Here is a 14,722-nt window from a genome sequence, read left to right on the forward strand (position 1 = left end):
GTATGTCAGTTTGTATGTCTGTGTGTGTATGTCTGTGTGTGTATGTCAGTGTGTGTGTACGTCAGTATGTGTATGTCAGTATGTGTGTAAGTGTGTGTGTTTATGTCTGTGTGTATGTCAGTGTGTGTGTATGTCTGTGTGTGTATGTCAGTGTGAGTGTGCATGGCTGTGTGTGTATGTCAGTGTGTGTATATGTCAGTGTGTGTGCATATCTCAAGTGTGAGTGCATGTCTATGTGTGTATGTCTGTGTATATGTATGTCTGTGTGTGTGTATGTCTGTGTGTGTGTTTGTATGTCAGTGTGCATGTCTGTGTGTGTATGTCTGTGTCTGTATGTCAGTGTGTGTGTATGTCAGTGTATGTGTATGTCAGTGTGTGTGTATGTCAGTATGTGTGTATGTGTGTATGTAAGTGTGTGTGTATGTCAGTGTGTGTATGTCAGTGTGTGTGTATATGTCAGTATGTGTGTATGTGTGTATGTAAGTGTGTGTGTGTATGTCAGTGTGTGTGCGTATGCCAGTGTGAGTGCATGTCTATGTGTGTATGTCTCTGTGTGTGTATGTCTCTGTGTGTGTATGTCTGTGTGTGTGTATGTCTGTGTGTGTGTATGTCAGTGTATATATGTCAGTGTGTGTGTATATCAATGTATGTGTGTATGTCAGTGTGTATGTATGTCAGTATGTGTGTGTGTGTGTATGTGTGTGTATGTGTGTGTTTGTCAGTGTGCGTGTATGTCTGTGTGTGTATGTCAGTGTGAGTGTGCATGTCTATGTGTGTGTGTCTGTGTGTGTGTGTGTATGTCAGTGTTTGTGCGTATGTCAGTGTAAGTGCATGTCTATGTGTGTATGTCTGTGTATGTGTATATGTCTCTGTGTGTGCTTATAGCTTTTGGATGCATGTAAATGTGCACATATACCTATAGATACAGATATATACTATATATGTGCTCTCCTTCCCCTTTCCTTTATGTATTATTCTTCCGTATGTTTCAGTTCTGAAAGACAGCTCTCACTCCAAGTGTTATTCCTCTGTGCTCTCTTCAGACACTAACTGAACTGTTGTCTATTTCAAGCATTTGCCTTTCTTCTAACTTGTTTGCTGAGAAACTCACCATTTTAACAGAAACTTACAACAGTGGAATGGTTAATGTTACAAAACTAGTACCTCATGGCACCTGGGAGCTGGGTTCCATTCCACCCTCAGGTGGCTGGAGTTAGCACATTCTCCCGGATGTTCCAGTTTCTTCCCACATGTGGGAGATGTGCAGATGAAATGAATTGGCCATGCTACATTGCACCGTAGGGTCTAGGGTTGTGCAGGCCAGGTAGGTCAGCCATAGGAAATATGGGGATAGGGTGGCTGTGGTGGGGTTGTGGTAGGTCTGGGTGGGATGCCTTTCAGAGGGTTGGTGTGAACCCCATGGACCGAATGGCCTGCTTCCACACTGTAGGGGTTCTGTGATTCTATTCTATGAACCTGAGCCTACAGGCCCTTCTGATGGACACTTAGGAAGGAACAATAAATGCAGCCATGTTGATTGTTCTTGAATATAAATGCATTTGTTGTAACTTGTCGAACTCGGAGAGACTACTCCAGCAGTTGTCTGATTCAGTCTGTGCCTATGGGTCATTAAGGGAGAGAGAGAGAGAAAGTATATTGGGATGAAAAGCAAGAATTGAAAGGTCTTTGTAAGAACCAGACAGGTTCGTAGTGGGAAAATCAAAATCCTGATCAGCCCAATGGCGCATGAAGCCAGGCATCTAATGAATCAGAGTCAGAGTAAAGGGGAACCTGTAGAATGATTCTTCAGTACAGCTGAGATTCTTGAATGCCTAATGTAGGCACATTCCACACTGGCAGCATCTGCTCTGCATCAACGTGTTCCCTGGCAGTCCCTCACAAGTGCTTCCTCCAATCAGAATGGAGGCAGTTCAGAGAAGGTTCACCAGGATGATCCCTGGCACGGAGGGATGAGCAAAGGTTAAACAGGTTGGGTCTCTACCCATGGGAGTTTAGTTGAATGAGAGGGGATCTCATTGAAACATTGGCAGATTCTTAATAGTGTTGCCAGGGTAAATGCTGACAGGATGTTTCCCCTTGTGGGAGAGTGTAGCATCAGAGGACATAGTCTCAGAATAACTGGGCGCCAATTTGTGACTGAGATGATGAGGAATCAGGGGAGGTGATGGCCTAGTGGTATTATCACTGGACCAGGAAGCCTAGTAATATTCTGGTGACCCAGATTCAAATCCCACTATGGCAAATGATAGGATTTGAATTTAGCAAAAATCTGGAATTAAGAGTCTAATGAAGACCATGAGTCAATCCATCTGGTTCACTAATGTCCTTCAGGAAAGGAAACTGCCATCCTACAGCAACATGGTTAACTTTTCACAACCCTATGGGCAATAAATGCTGGCCTAGCCAATGGGAGTGTGGTCGATTATCACCGGGACATCATCATCCTCCTCACCTGCTTAGTCTCAGAATTAAATTGGAGAGAATTTGGAACTTCCTGCCCGAGAGAGCTGTGGGAGCAGAGACATGGCTCTGTGATAGAGAGATTCTTGATCAGTCGGGGATGAAGAGTTATAGGGAAAGGGCAGAAAAGTGGACGTGAGGAATGTCGGGTCAGCCATGATCTGATTGAATGGCAAAGCAGATCCAAGGGGCTGAATGGCCTCCTCCTGTTCCTATTTCCTATGGGCAAGTGTTCTAGTCTCCAGCACTCTATTCCCTCACTGAAAGAGCACAATATTCAGATCGCTTTAAACAAAACAAAAGGTGGAGATGCCAATGTGTTCCTTCAGGTAAAGTAATGACGCAGTAGAGAGTTCTGTAAATGACCAGTTTTTAACCAGAATATGGTTTGAAATTTCAGACACAAATCGATCAGCTGAAAGAAAACCTCTCAAAGAAGTTCTCTGAGTGGAGGAAGAGCCTGGAGGAGGATGAAGATTATGCCAATAAAATGATTGAAGAGGAGGGGATGAAGGTGTTGACAAAGAGCACCAACTGCTTTGATGAACTGAACAACCAAATGCATCTAATTAGGCTGATAGACGATGAAACTCAGAATCTGGTCCATATGGATCCACTCTCATTTATTCAGGTACACATAGAGTCCTACAGCACGGAAACAGACCCTTCGGTCCAACCTGTCCATGCTGACCATCATTCCAAACAAAACGGGTCCCAGCTGCCTGCTCCTGGCCCAGATCCCTCCAAACCCTTTCCTGTTCATGTATCCATCCAAATGTCTTTTAAACATTGTAATTGTACCCAGATCCACCACTTCCTCAGGAAGTTTATTCCACACACGAACCACCCTCTTATGTAAAAACATTTGCCACTTATAAGTATTTTAACTCTCTCTCATCTCACCTTAAAAATGTGCCCCCTAGTCCCCATCCTCAAGAAAGACAACAACGATTCATCCTATCCATACCTCTAATTATTTTATAGAATTCCATAATGCTGCCTCTCAATCTCTTATGCTCTGGTGAACCAATCCCAGCCTGTCCAACCTTTCTTTATAACTCAAACCTTCCATATCCATAAACATCCTGGTAAATCTCTAGTGAACCCTCTCCAGTTTAATAATCTGCATCCTATAACAGGGCGCTCAGAACTGGACACAGTATTCTAGAAGAGGCCTCACCAATGTTCTGTACAACCTCAGCACGACATCCCAACTCCTATACTCTAAGGTCTAAGCAATGAAGGCAAGCATGCCAAATGCCTTTATAATCATCCTATCTATAATTGACACAAACTTCAAAGTATTACGTCCCTGCGGGCATTTAAGTGGGCATTGGATAAGCATATGGAGGTTATTGGGCTAGTGTAGGTTAGGTAGGCTTCGGTCAGCGCAACATCGAGGGCCGAAGGGCCTGTCCTGTGCTGTATTTTTCTATGTAAATATCTATGCACAGGGAGGTCTCTCTGTTTTACAACACTACCCACGTGGTACAAACAGATTACCTACCCACTGCTGATTGGCTGCAATAGCCTCTCCATGGTCTTGCTCCCTTGCTATCCCTGCTCCAGCCCTACAACCCTCCATGATCACTGGCCTCTTAACATACAGTGAGACGGCAGGACTTAACCGTGATTAAAGAGTTGCTGGAGGTTTCGTATGCCAATCCCGCTGCTGTATAACTCTATGAATAGCATGAATGAGGGACTTACCCTCCTATTGAAGAGGCCATACCACCTCAGTGAGATGCTAACCAGTTCCAGTAGCACCACCCTGTATAGTGGCCATTGCTGGAATGACAGCTGATCCTGAGAAAGAGGAAGCCACACTCAGAGATAAGGCTGGGCCTCATAAGGACCACTGAGAAAATTGGTGGAGGAAGGAGGCCAGGCTTTAGGGGCAGGGGATTGGGAGGGGGATTACCTTGGAGGGGCCTCCAATGGGCCCAACAGCTCCACAAAACAAGCCCTCCCCCATCTCACTGCCTGACAACAGGACATAGTAACATTGGGATAGGGTAGTTCATTCAGCCTGACAAGCCTGCTCTGCTATTTAATTAGATCGCGGCCAAAGTCCTACCACAATGCCATCTCCATATCCTTGATATCACTACTCTCCAGAAATCTATTGGTTTCTGTCTTGATCATGCCCAATGACTGAGCTTCTACAGTCTCGGGAGAGAGAATGCCAGAGAAATTCTAGCAAAATCTAGAACCAAAGGGCAAGATCTCAGAATAAGGGGTCACACAAATAAGGCAGGGTTAAGTGTTAAGATTAGATTACTTACAGTGTGGAAACAGGCCCTTCGGCCCAACAAGTCCACACCGACCCGCCGAAGCGCAACCCACCCATACCCCTACATTTACCCCTTACCTAACACTACGGGCAATTTAGCATGGCCAATTCACCTGACCCGCACATCTTTGGACTGTGGGAGGAAACCGGAGCACCGGTAGGAATTTCTTCTGTCAAAGGGTAGTGAAATTGTGGAATTCTTTAGCATGGGGCTGTTGAGGCTGGGTCATTCATTCAAGGTTGAGATAAACCAGATTTTTAATCAATAACAGAATTAAGGATATGGGGAAAGTTGAGGATTTTCACCTCAGTTGAGGATTATCAGATCAACATGATCTGATTGAATGGCAGAGCTGAACTCGATGGGCTGAATGGCCTATTTCTGTTCCTCTGTCTTATGGTTCTTTGAATGAAAAAAGTTATTCCCATTTTAGTCTTAAGAAAACCTGCCTCTCATTCTGAGATTATGATTCCTGGGCTTAAATTCAACAGTAAGGGGGAATAATTTTCATATATCCACCTTGTCACACTCTGTAATTCTTGTAAGTTTCAATGAGGTCACACCTCATTCTCAAAATGTTACAGAATACAGGCTCAGTCTCCTCATTCTCTACTGATAAGACAGCCCTGCAGTCCCAGGGATTGATCTGGTGAAGGTCCACTCCCTCTATGACAAGTATATCCCACTTTAGATAGCGGGGGCAAAGCTATTCACAATGCTCACTGGTGCAGTCTCACCAAAATGTTTTACAAGGCAACATTGTTATTTCTTTAACCAAATCTTTTTGTGATAAAGACCAAAATGGCAAAAGGCAAGAGTTTTTTTTTAGATTATATAAAAGATGAGAGGCAAGAGTGGACATTGGACCACTGGAAAATGAGGCTGGAGAAGTAGTGATGGGGAACAAAGAAATGGTGGAGGAACCTACAAAGTATTTTGCATCAGTTTTCACATTGAAAGACCCCAGCAGCATTCCCAGGACTTCAAGAGTCGGGGGCAGAGGTGAGTGTAGTGGCCAACATTAAGGAGAAGGTGCTGGGGAAGCTGAAAGGTCTGAAGGTGAATAAATCACCTGCATCTGCCCCTTGGCAGCACATTCCTGGCATCCATGTAAAAGGCTTTCCCCACACTTTTCCCTTAGACTTTTCCCCTCTCACCTTAAACCTATGCTCCCCCTTATATTTGGCATTTCCACCTTGGAAAGTAGACTCTGACTGTCCACCCCACCCATGCCTTTATGGTTGGTCCCAGCTGCAGGAGTGTGTTCAATCCGAGGCACCTCAATGGCGGAGTACTTTGAGAGGAGATTTAATGGACCAATAACAAAGATGAGGAATTTAGTTATGTGATGGTTAAGGAAGCTGGGATTGTTTTCAGAGCAGAGAAAAGGAGATTTGATTGGTTTGTCCAAAATTATGAAGGAATTTGATGGAGTGAATAAAGATCAAATCTTTCCATTGGCTAAACGACCATTTACTGGAGGACCTCAATTTAAATACTTAGTGAAGGAACCAACTGCAAGATTCATGAGGGCTGTATAACTGTGAAACAGGGAAACAGCCTGTTAGAATGATCTGGAAACAGCCTGACAAGGCAATAGCAGTTGTTTCATTAATAACCTTCACAATCAGGTAGATACTTGGAAGAGGAAGTTCTGCAAGGTATTGGCCGGGGAATATGGATAGCTCTTCCAAAACATCAGCATAGAAATGATGGAATGAATAGCTTCCTTCAGTACACCATCATCTGAAGATTCTGTGGCATGAAGTCAAATTTTGATTAATGGAACTGCATCATTTTGCTACATTACAGGCACCAAATACAAGTGCAAGTTGTTTCATGAGGCTTCTCATTGAGGCTGTTCATTCTTAGCACATTGCCTAGGGTCCCCCAGCATTGCTGCTGTGTCCTCACTGTTGCTGTGACCCACAGTGGCTCCCCATCCTGTGATTTGCTCTAATGTAATGCATCCTCGAACATCAAATTCACTTTTTTAGTTCAACATGTGCTGACCTGTTAACTTGATGTCCTAACCTCCTCTCTCTCTCTCTTTCTTGACACAGAAATCGAAACAGGTCTTCTCTCAGTAAGTTTTTTTCTGTCCCACAGGAAATAACTCCTGATGCTTGGGCAAATGTGTCTTTGTCTGTTGTGTACCTCAAGTTGATAACCAGATTAGTCTTTACAATTTCAGTTCTATTTTCAGACAGAGACAGTCCAGGCTTGCAGCTCCACTAGTGGCTGAGAACCGAAAATCACCACATTAATGAGCAGCATAATAAGACCAACAGTCCCAGGTCCAAATATATATATAGCAGTCCCTTATCCTACATACAGGAAACAGTCCTAGATTAAAGAACTGATAGTCTTTATAGTCTTTATATCGAATTCCAATATAGACATCTTAGTTCAGGTCCAAAGTATGTATGACAATATCAGATCCTACATACAGATTATCTGTACCAGATCCTACAGACGAATATCAGTGCCAGATCCTAAACACGGATATCAGTACAAGATCCTATAGACGGATATCAGTGCCAGATCCAACAGACAGATATCAGTGCCAGATCCTAAACACAGATTTTAGTACCAGATCCTATACAGAGACGTGAGTCTCTGATCCTTCATATATGTCAGTCCCAGATCCAATATACAGCTATGTAAAAACAAGGACTGCAGATGCTGGAAACCAGATTCTGGATTAGTGGCGCTGGAAGAGCACAGCAGTTCAGGCAGCATCCAAGGAGCATCGAAATCGACATTTCGGGCAAAAGCCCTTCATCAGAAATACAGCACCTGCCTATCTCCTTTTCCACCTATCCACTCCACCCTCTCCTCCCTGACCTATCACCTTCATCCCCTCCTCCACTCACCTATTGTACTCTATGCTACTTTCTCCCTACCCCCACCCTCCTCTAGCTTATCTCTCCGCGCTTCAGGCTCTCTGCCTTTATTCCTGATGAAGGGCTTTTGCCCAAAACGTCGATTTCGCTGATCCCAATGTACAGCTGTCAATCCAGAATACGGACATCAGTCACTGATCTTTGTATACATGGATCTGCTCAAGAATCTCTTCAAGTATAAAAGTGGAGGCCATAATGTAGTGATAATATCACTGGTCTATTAAACTAAAACCCCACAGTCTTGTTCCGGGTTCAATTCCCACCATGGGTGATGGAGAAATCTGAATTCAATAAAAAATCTGGAATTTGTAAAAATCTTAGCCCAGCGACCATGCAAACACTGTTGGTTGTCCAAAGACACCCATCTGATTCACTAATATCCTTTCGAGAAGGATATTTGCCATCTTTACCTGGTCTGGCCTACATGTGAATCTAGACCCACAGCAATGTGGTTTACTCATAGCTACCATCTGGGCAAACAGGGAAGGGCTATAAATGCAGGTATGGCCAGCAATACCCTCATCCCATGAATAAATAACAAAACAATCCTCAGTGAGATTGCAGAGTTGAGAAGTGTGGTGCTAGAAAAGCACAGCAGGTCAGGCAGCATCTAAGGAGAAGGAGAGTTGGTGTTTTGGGCACAAGCTCTTCATGAGGAACGTGTGGGGTGGGGGGAAGGTGGCTGGGATGTAAATAGGAGGGTGGTGGTGGGGCTGGGGGGCGCAAAGGAGCTGGGAAGGCAATAGATAGATGCAGGTGAGGGGAAATTGTGATAGGTCGATGGGAAGGGTTGGAGTAGACAGATAAGAAGGAAGATGGACAGGTAGGACAGGTCAAGAGGGCGGTGCTGAGTTAGAAGGTTGGATCTAGGATGAGGTTGGGGAAGAGGAGATTTGGAAACTGGTGAAATCAACATTGATTCGGTACAGTTGAGGGGTCCCAAGGTGGAAGATGAGGCGTTCTTCCTCCAGGCACCTGGTGTCTTGCATTTGGCGGTGGAGGATGCCCAGGACTTGCATGTCCTTGGCGGAATGGGACAGGGTGTTGAAATGGTCTGCTATAAGCCAGTGGGGTTATTAGGTGCATGGGTCCCAGAGATGTTCCCTGAAACATTCTGCGAGTTGGTGTCCTGTTCCCCCCAGTGTAGAGGAGACCTCATCAAGAGCAACAGACTCAGTAGAGGAGGTTTCTCTGAATGTGGTCTCCTCTACTTTGGGGAGACAGGATGCCAACTTGCAGAACGTTTCGGGGAACATCTCTGGGACCCACGCACCTAACAACCCCACTCTCCTATGGCAGACCACTGGAGGAAGAACATCTCATCTTTCACCTTGGGACCCTCCAAGGACATGGCATCCATGTCAACTTTACCAGTTTCCAAATCTCCCCTCCCCCCACCTCATCCCAGATCCAACCCTTCAACTCAGCACCGCCCTCTTGAACTGTCCTACCTGTCCATCTTCCTTCCCACCTATCCGCTCCACCCTGCCGTTGGACTAATCAATTAACCCTCGCTTGCATCCATCTATCACCTCCCCAGCCACCTCCCCCCAGCCTCACCCCAAACACCCAGCCTGCATTTATTTCTCAACACATCCACCCCAGCCCTGCCCCACCCCCCTCTCGCCCTCACCACATTCCTGACGAAGGACTTACACCCAAAACTCCGACTCTCCTGCTCCTCAGATGCTGCCTGACGTGCTGTGCTTTTCCAGCACCACAGGTTTTATCTCTGACTCTCCAGCTTTGGAGTGAGGTATCATTCAGGACGCACTGCATGGAAGGGTGTTTGAAGCAAGTGTAAAACTTCGAAAAGTGACAATGATAAATATTTGAGAGAAGAAAAACTGTTAGGATATTGGAGTAAGGGAGGGGGGTTGGGCTGGCATTGCGAGCTGGGACTAGCCTGTGAGCTCTCTCAAAGTGATTACAATTCAGTGTCAATGCAAATGTGTTGTTCACCAATAGACTGCTGATCTGAATCACTGAAAGGAATTTATTTCCTCCTTTATTGCAGAGTTGCTGACACACAGAATAAACCAGATATAAATATCCCGAAGCTGATCCTGAATCTGTACAATGCACCTGAACTTATCAAGGAGCGGATGAATAATTCTTTCACCTACCAATCAGCCATTCTGGGGACTACAAGTAAGAACAGGCAGTTTTTTTCGAAATACAACAGGCTAGTGACAAAGACCGCACCTGAAGAACTGGCTGCATCATGGTCTCCAAATTTGAGGAACAATTCGGGTGGCAGTTCAGAGAAGGTTTACTAGACCATCACCTGGAAGGAGGAGTTTATTTTCTGAGGGAAGTTTGGACAGGTTGGGCCTCTGGAGATTGGAAGAGTAGGAGGCAACTTGATTGAAACATGTTCTAACGGGTCAGTGAGGAACTGGTACTTCCTCTTCAGGGAGAATCTAGAAAGAGGGGTCACTGTGTAAAAATGGCCCATTTAAATCAGAGATAAGGAGAAACTATTTCTCAAAGAGGGCCATGATTGCTTTGGTTCTGTTCGCCGAGCTGGAAGTTCTTGTTGCAAACGTTTCGTCCCCTGGCTAGGCGACATCATCAGTGCTCTGGAGCCTCCTACGAAGCCAGGAGGCTCCAGAGCACTGATGATGTCGCCTAGCCAGGGGACGAAACGTTTGCAACAAGAACTTCCAGCTCGGCGAACAGAACCACAACAACGAGCACCCGAGTTACAAATCTTCGCACAAACCAGGGCCATGATTCTTAGGAACAGGAGTAGGCCATTCAGCCTCTCAAATCTGTTCCACTATTCAATGAGATAATGGCTGACCTGTCGCCTAACTCCAAGCCTTTGGCCCCTGTCCCTTAATATCTTTGCTTTACAAAAAAAAACTAATTCAGATTTGGAATTGTCTTTTCAAAGGCAGTAGAAGCAGAATCTTTGAATATTTTGATGGCAGAAATGGATAGGTTTAGATGAGTGAAGTTTCCATGGGTGAGTTGGGGGGGGGAATGCAGAGTTGAGATTACAATAAGATCAGACATCAGTTTAATGAATGGGTCAGCCAGTCTGAGGACCTGCTCCTGTTCCTAATCTGTATGTTCGTCTGTAAGATCCGATGTAACCTGAAACAGGAATAGTCTCCAGTCAGTCCCAGAAAGACTGGGGAAATGGGTACAGAATGAGCAGTCAGTCAAAGTTAGGTACAATCTTAAAGAGGATGCAGGAACAGAGAAACCTGATATTTGTAGCTCAGGTTGAGGTTCTGGATGTAAGTTTGCTCACTGAGCTGGAAGGTTCATTTTCAGATGTTTCATCACCCTACTAGGTAACATCGTCAGCGAGCCTCCAAATGAAGCACTAGTGTTAGTGACCCACTTTCTCTTTGTATTTAGGTTTCCTTGGGTTGGTGATGTTATTTCCTGTAGTGATAAAATTTCCTGTTTTTTTTCTCAGAGGGCGGTACATGGGGTTCAAGTCAATGTGTTTTTTTAAAGAGTTCCGGTTGGAATGCCAGGCTTCTAGGAATTCTCATGCATGTCTCTGTTTGGTTTGCCCCATGATGGATGTGTTGTCCAAGTCGAAGTGGTGTCCTTCCTTATCTGTGGAGGACTGTGGTGACCTGGGAGTGTAGCATTGAAAGGTTGAGCAGACCTTTTTAAAAAGAAAGGACATGAAATCCTGAGCTTTATTTAAGTAAGAGTACAAAAGCAAAGAAGTTACGTGAAATCTTTATAAAACACTGGTTAGGCCTCAGCAGAAAAAACATGTTCAGTTCTGGCCAATTTAGATTGGGATTTGATTTACTTATTGTCACATGTATTTTGTTACAAAATACAGTGAAAAATGTTGTATAGTTTCGCCATATCTCCAGCACCACCTTAAAACATGGAAAAATAAACCAAAGCTTAGAATATAAAGATAAAAGGACAAAGAAATGGAGAAAAAGTGATCAGCCTTACCGTCCTTCTTGTTAAGTATTATGATGGCACAGTGGTATTTCAGAGGCTCAGTCTCATGCATTGGGGGCATAGGTTCTAATTCCCACCACGGCAGATGGTACACAGTGTTAGCAGCCAGACTGGAGGTCTTTACCTCTGGGTCACTCACTGGGAGAGGTGGGGAAGGATGAACAGAATGGCAGCTTCTGACCAGTTTGTGTCTCCTCCCCTTTCCCCCCAGATCAGTGGTCACTGCTGACTCTGGATCCGGACTCGGCCTACTGGCTCCTGAACGTCTCCGAGGATGAGAAGACAGTGATGTTCGGCTACATGGGCGAGAACTCGTGGCACAACTCGAACATGTTTGAGAACATGCACCAGATCCTGTGCTCTCAGAGTTTCACGGCTGGCTGCCACTCCTGGGATGTGAAGACCGGTGGCATTGCCTGGGGGGTGGGAGTAGCCTACGGGTCTATAGACCGGGGAGGGCTGGAGTCTTATTTCACCAACAGCACTAAGTCGTGGTGTTTATATTTCTACCGCGGGTTTCTGACAGCTTGTCAAAAGAACCAACAGACTTACCTCCTGAAGTACCCAGCCATTAGCAGGATGCGTGTCCGACTGGATTACGAGGCCGGCACAGTGTCTTTTTACCAGGTCAGTGATCGTCAGAGGCACTTGTACACCTTCAAAACCACCTTCTCTGAACCTGTGTTTCCTGCATTCTCTTGTTCGGGCAGTTCCTCCATAAAACTGTGTTAAAGTCAGGTATAAAATGATGGGCCCAGCCAGTAATTTTAAGCCACTTCTCCACATGGGAAAGGCCAGAGATCAGGTGCAGCATTCCACATCCCAACCCATTCTCCTCCTCTCCATTTATTTTCAATAAAATCAGGGTGGGAGCACAAAGGAGGCTGTGAACCAACATCACATCCCAACCCCACCAATCCCCTCCTCCACAGTGACATTAAAATTGCCCCCAGAATGTTGTTGATGTCTGTCTTGATCTCTGACTGATTCCTGGCCCTAGCACCGATTAAACTTCTGCCCCGAGTGGATAGTTGGCAACAGTCACAGGTCTTGTTGGTGCCACAATGACAACTTGTATTTATATAGTGCCTTTAATATAATACAATGCCCCAAAGTTCCTCACAGGTACATTATACAAAACAAATTGACCCCAGCCACTGGTTAGCTGGCTGACAGCTTTGCCCAAGAGATAGGTTTTGAGAAACATCTTAAAAGAGAAACGTACAGGGGGTATGGGAAGAGAATTCCAGTGTACAGACTTTGACAATTAAGGCATGGCTGCCTGTGGTGAAATATTTAAAATCAGTGATGCTTAAGAGTTTAGAATTAGAGGAGCATATTTAGCTGCAATGATTCTGGAGTTGGAATAGTCGTTTAGATGTGACAAGGGTATGAACAAATCTCTGACAGATGTATTCTTCACAAGGGTCAACACTAGATGACTATTTTGATCTCAGAACCACAGGTTTCCTTCATGATAACTAAACCCAACCAGAAATGGGAGAAAATGCCCACCTTGTTTTCATCCTGATTGACCAGTGAGGATAGAGCCAAGGGCAGTTCTTGAGGGGGAGTGGAGGGCTGGGAAATGGTTGTAGGCTGTGGGTAGGGGGTATGGGTTCTCTCGCGAGTGTGTGACTCGAGCTGGTTCAGTTTTCCAATACTGGTCATTCCAAAGGGAGCAGGACAATCTGCAGGATAGTCGGGTAACAACATGCTATCAGAAATATGTACAAACATTCAGCTGTGTTTTGAGATCTGGCACCAGGAGAGAGGTCATAGGACCCCTTGACAAATGGATTTGAAGTTGTTGATTCACCTTAATCACGAAGTTATTTTTTATATAACATATCCTCAGAACATAGTGCTCACTCTGATTCCACCTTGGACCCAAACTGCTAACAGTTCTTATACATCCTTAATATCCTCTTATAAATTCCAGTAACTACCTGCCAGTGGAACATTCCAACAATTCCCAGTCTCCACAATGAGTAAGAACTCTTATCTGCTTCAACACAATTTGGTCTGACTAGGGATCATGGGGACATTCACACTGGGGTCAAAGGTTATCTTTCACTATACGAAGTTGACAAACCTGAAGAACCACTGTTTGTGATCTATCACTGTGTTGTTAATAATCATGGGACAGAATATCTTTTAATATGTGCAAGATAAAGGTAAGAGTTTCATCTTTATTGATTTCTTCATCATTCCAAAGAATTATCCGAATGAGGTAGGTTTTTATTTTAATGAGTTCCATCACTGTCCCTTTAACTATGTGATTGGCAGTTTCCTCTGCCCCAATATGTTGATTGGTAGCTCCTCAGAGTATTCTCTGTAATATGTTCTGAAATGTTCTGTGTCAGACTTCAAATATCTAGATTTTTGTCAGTAAATAAACTCTCAGTAATTAAACATTACAGAGTTCTCTGTGCCTATAGTAAGTATAAAACATAGATCAGTAATAGTCTTGTTTGGGGTTTCATTTTTTCCTTTGATAATGTTTTAATCTAGCCCTTTCTGAACTGACTCCAAAACATTTATACCTTCTCTTAAATAAGTTGACTAGTAATGTACTCAGTACTCCATGTGGTCAGTGCTCTGTATATCGTCCCTGCTTTTATATTCAATTTCCCTTGTACTAAATAACATTTTATTTGCTTTCCGAAATACTTGCAATATCAACCCTTTGTGATTCATGCACTGAGACACCCAGACCCCTCTGCATCTCAGAGATCTGCAATTTCTCACCATTTATTTATTTTAAAGTCTTTATGCAAAACGGTCGATTTCACATTTTCCCAGTTCCTATCCATTTTGACAGATCTTTTTTCAATCACGCAATCTATTTCCTTCGTAGCATCCTGGTGCCCTTAGTTATAGAGATGTACAGCACAGAAACAGACCCTTCAGTCCAACTCATCCATGTTGACCAGATATCCTAAGTTAATCCAGTCCCATTTGCCAGCACTTGGCCCATATCCCTCTAAACCCTTCCTATTCATATACCCATGTAATTGTACTAGCCTCCACCACTTCCTCTGGTAGATCATTCCATACACCCTCTGTGAAAAAAGTTGCTTTTTAGGTTTC

The sequence above is a fragment of the Hemiscyllium ocellatum genome, chromosome 5 (genome assembly GCF_020745735.1).
Source record: "Hemiscyllium ocellatum isolate sHemOce1 chromosome 5, sHemOce1.pat.X.cur, whole genome shotgun sequence".
In the NCBI taxonomy this organism is placed as follows: domain Eukaryota; kingdom Metazoa; phylum Chordata; class Chondrichthyes; order Orectolobiformes; family Hemiscylliidae; genus Hemiscyllium; species Hemiscyllium ocellatum.